Genomic DNA, 5,059 nt, shown 5'->3' with positions numbered 1-5,059 from the left:
CAGTCCGCCTCTTAGAGGCGGAATGATGGGTACTCCACCACACACAGTTTGTGTGTTCAGGCATCTGCTGATTGACACTTGGATTGCCTCCCTCATTTTGCAATTACGGAGATACTGCTAATGCAGTCAGTGGGTGTACAAACATCTGTTTGGATCCCTGACCTTAATTCCCTCAAGCATATACCTAGCATTGGGATTTCTGATTCAGACAGCATTTCTGTTTAACTTTAAGGGATTGTCAGGTCATTTTCCATGGGGACTATACTATACCATGTGCCATTCCCACAGCTAAAGCATAAGCCTTCAGTTTTTCTAAAGCCTCATTGTTATTTGTTATGTTTGTTGTGGGTTTTTGTTTGTTTTTAACACTTTAATTTTGAAAATAACTATTCTAACAGGTATGAAGGAGCATCCCCTTGTGGCTTTAAGTCCCATGTCCCTAATGGTTATTGGTGGTGCTCACCTTTTCACATGTTTCCTGGCCTCTTGTACATCGTTGGAGTGATATATAGCCAAGTTCTCCACCCCTCAGTCGGGGATGGCCGTTATATTGACCAACTTTCCCATTTTCATAGTGAAAATCTGACATTCTGGGAAACCCTCAATTCCAGGCAAACTGGGCCAACTGGTCACCCCAGGTGGCTTTTGTCACTCTTTGGAGGATACTGTTGGAGGAGGCTGCTTGTTTGTTTTCTGGCTGCCCAGAAACGGAAATAATCACACAGAAACTATATTAATTAAATAACCGCTTGGCCTATTATCTCTAGCTTCTTATTGGCTAACTCTTACATATTAATTTAACCCATTTCTATTATTCTGTGTATTGCCATGTGACTGTGGCTTACCAGCTAAAGCTTTAGCATCTGTCTCAGGCAGGGCTACATGGCTTCTCTCTGACTCTGCCCTTCTTTCTCTCAGCATTCAGTTTAGTTTTCCCTGCCTACCTCTGTTCTTTCGCCCTATCAGGCCAAATCAGTTTTCTTTATTAAGTCACCAATCGTATTCACAGCATACAAAGGGAAATCCCACATCAGGACACAGTGCTGGGAAGTGACAAGGGAGGGACTGGAGAATGGCTCAGCAGTCAAGAGGGCTTATTGCTCTTGCAATACATTCCCAGCACCCATATGATGGCTCACAACCATCTGTAACTCCAGTTCCAGGGGATCTGGTAGTCTCTTCTGGCCCTGGCATGTGTGTGGTGCACATATATACCTGCATGCAAACATTCATGCACATAAAATAAAATCTTTAAAACATTTAAAAGCGACAGGCACAGGTTTCAGGACTCTGAAGCCCCCTCTTTTCTACCCTTGGAAATCTGAGCTTCACAAACAAACTTATGCTCACAGGGCCAGAGAGGCATGAGGCCCAGTCTGCCTGTGAGCTGCCAGGAATGAGAATAGAGCCAGCTGGGCCAGCTCACCACAGCTTCACAAGAGTCTAGAATTGCTCAGCCAAACTGGCCTGTACTAAAGAACTGCCCAGCTAGCTCACAGCCTGGTATCCAAATAAATGACAATTGTTTTAAGCCTGTAACATTTTGGATGATTTATTACTCAGTGAAACTCAGTGCCTGTGGTTCCACAGAAAGGATGCTATGGTCACCGTTTCTGTAGACCTTTGAGGTAGAGAGGACTCTCGTGGCAACCCCCTTCCCATCCCCGCCCCCAGTGCCTCTACTCATTTATTCTTAGAGAGAAGGACTACATCTCTCATTGAACTTCAGTGTGGTAGACCTGAAGTAGCCAAGTAGCCATCATTCTCTGGGCGCAAAATGACAAATGTTTTCTTGTCACCATAGTTTACCCTTCTTCTTCTATGCATCATTGCACAGAAAGAAATATGCTCATTAGATTTAGAGGGCCCCCTCTGCACCCCACATCCAGATACACCCTCCTACATGATCTCTATTTTCTCTTGTTGACCACACAAGCCTGGAGAATTTTTGACTTACATCTAAGCTCTTTCTCCAGTTGGCTGAGGCTTCTGGAGGCGCGAGCCTCTGTGGGCAGCTGTAATGCAGACAAGCTGTTCTGACAGTGGAGTCTTCTCACTGCACATCCTGTTTGTCCCAGAGCGGTTCAGGGCCTGTCCTCCCGGCTGCTCAAGGTCAGGACCCTCAGGAGTCTTTTAAAATCAGCCTGTTTCTTACCAGAACTTCAGACTTTTCACCTTTTCAAGAAACAACTGTCTGGTGATGATGGCCCCGGCTATGCATAATGATTTTGTTTGTTTGTTTCCTCTCCAATCAGCCCTTAGAGGGACCCCACACTTACAGGGCTGCCCTGGCCTCCCAAGCTCTGTCTGGTGGCTGAATGAATTCTCAGCCTCAGAGTGATGGGAATTCTATTTGGGGCTCTTTTCTTAGCTGTGGGTTGCTAAACACAGAGCCACAGTGATGCCCACATGTTAGTAACGGTCTTTAGAAATCAATGGGTCTAGTGTTAGCACTTAGCGGATGAGGAACCTGAGGCCTGGAGTTACCCAAGGTCTGGAGATGGTCAGATCAGTTACTGAGCAAAGTGGCCATGTAGTTATGGCTAAAATGATGGTCCTCTGGCTGCTAGTGGGACGTCCGTATTAGTGACTTTTCACATTGCTGTTCCCAAATACCTGACGAAAAGCAACCTGGTTTGGGGGGCAGTGACTGAAAGGGTTTATTTTGGCTCACAGTGGGGAAGAAATGGGGGCTGGAGTGGTTTATATCTGTGGGGTTGGGGCAGATCAGGAAGCAGAGAGAGATAAATGCTGGTGTCAGCTATTCTTCTCTTTTTCCTTTTACAGCCCGAACCCCAAACTCATGGGATGCTGCTGCCTACATTCAAAGTGGGTCCCCCCAACAGTTCATCCCTTCTAGAAAAGCCCTCATAGTTCCATTAGAAGGTACCTCATGAATCTTCAGGTGTTTCTTTACACCTCATGCAAATGAGGAGCTCATGCGTGTGTGTTCACGTGTGTGGGTGCACATGTATGTGCACGCATGTGAAAGCCCCGGGTTGAAATCGGGCCTCTTCCTCAGCTGCCTATATTATTACCTTATATATCGAGACCAACTTTTTTGAAGAAAGGGAGAGCCCTCCACCATTTCAGCCAGCCTGATCAGCCAGCTTGCTCCAGGGGTCCCCTGTCTCCAGATGAGTGGGTCCTGGAGGTGGGAGCTCCAGTCTTCAGGATGGCAAATGTTTTATTCACTGAGCCATCTCACCAGCCCTCCCCTTCCCCTACTAGGTGTTACTTCATCCAGTCAAGCTGACAGTGAAAATGAATTACCATGGAGCCATCTCATCTGTCCAACCGCCACTCTCTGCCGCTACTTCCCAAAAGCCTCTACACTTTGACTGGGTTTTTTAACAAATGGGTTAGAGGAAGTGAAAGGAAATGAGGGGTGTTTGTAGGCATCTGGGCAGCAGCCATGGGGAGTAGAGAGTGGTGTCCCCCAGGACAGCAATCTCAGTGAGGGTCCTTTGGTATTCTCTTTGAGCTGAGAGCACCCCTCACACCTGCCCTATCCCCACCCCCGACAGAAATTCAAAAGGACAAAGGAGGCAAAGCTCTCACCCAAATCAGCACAGTGACAAAGGCTGGAAGAGCCCTCTGTCCCCCACCTTTTCATCTTTCTTTGTAAACATGTTTCTAATGAATATCTAAATGTCACCAGAGGAAAACCCCATGGCTTATGAAATCTCTGCCTTTCTGGTCACTTTCTTCTGATGCTTGTCAAGTTTTCCTGTTGTAATAGGAATAAGTATTTTTTAACCTTTTTTAAAAAAATCTTTCTAAAACATTATTTCATATTTAGATTTTCTTGTGTCAACAGTTTTCATGTTTGTCTGTTTAAATTAGGATTCTGTAGCTATACTGTAAATGTGACATAATTTGTCTTCTAATTTGTCTCCAGTTGGAAATTTGTATTATTTCTAACTCAGCAGAATTAATAACCCCGATATGGTTATTTTGTATCATTAGCTCTTCTGTCCCTTTGGGCTTACATATGCAGGATGGGCTTTCTGCGATTTGGTCACAACTAAGTCTCCGTTCTTTCTATTGGCACGGTTACTCTCCAGAAAGACACAATCAGTTCCAGGGCACCCAGCTCATTTAGATGCGCCATTATCCCAGCACAGAGTGGAGCTATCACTGACGCTTGTCATTTATATTCATTTTAGCCTGTCAAACTGGGGGAGGTAAAATAGTCAGGAACACAGAAAATATGTCAAAGGAGACAATTTGCAAGGTGGAACCAAGAAATAGAACCGGACGCCTGCGAAGACAAAAGCTGCAAGTGGAACTGGCTGAATGAAGCTCGTTCACAACGATCACCTGTCCAGGGCATGTCGAGGGCTGTCCTGGGTTGAACATTCAGGGCCAGTCAGGGTGAATACACATTCAGAAAATGGGTAGCAGAGCCTCTCACCTAAATATGGTTTGTTATTTCTTTCTATTTTAGCGAGGGTACGCATCCTTTCCTAAGAAGTGATCGTCTTCAGGCTCACGCATCCTTTTCTGGATAGCTGACCGTCTGCAGGGATATTGTGACTACTTGTCCCAAGTACCTTTTCCTGTGGCTGTGGGGGGTGGATGCACGGGCAGTCCTGGGTTGTGTAAAAACGGAAGCTGAGCAAGCCAGAAAGCAGTGTTTCCTTCAGGTTCTTGTCCCGACTTCCCTCAGTAATGGGCAGTGACATAGAAATGGAAGCCAGGGTGCCATCTGCTGTGAGGTGATGTTGCCAAGAGGGCCCTTGCAGAAGGGTTCTATGCTATTTAGACTTGACCAGACAAACCTCTTTTCTTCATAAGTATACAGATTTGGGTATTTAAGTATAGGGATGAAAAGACAAATACACCTGTTTGTTGTCGGTATCATGGGAGCCTAAGAATATTTCAGCTCGGACTTCCCCTTACACACAGACCTCCACACTCAAGAGGGCACCACAGGGAACAGTTCTGACATATTATTCCTGGGCAGGCTGTTCTTCCTAGTTTGTTGGACCTATCAAGTTGCCAGTATCTAGACTGAGCAACTCAGAAGCCCCTGGAAATTGTGGTGGCCCAGGGA

This window comes from Alexandromys fortis, unplaced genomic scaffold (assembly GCF_014885135.2).
Source record: "Alexandromys fortis isolate MF-2015 unplaced genomic scaffold, M_Fortis_MF-2015_v1.1 scaffold_119, whole genome shotgun sequence".
NCBI lineage: Eukaryota > Metazoa > Chordata > Mammalia > Rodentia > Cricetidae > Alexandromys > Alexandromys fortis.
The sequence above is the reverse complement of the archived record's forward strand: the minus strand, read 5'-3'. Positions refer to the sequence as shown.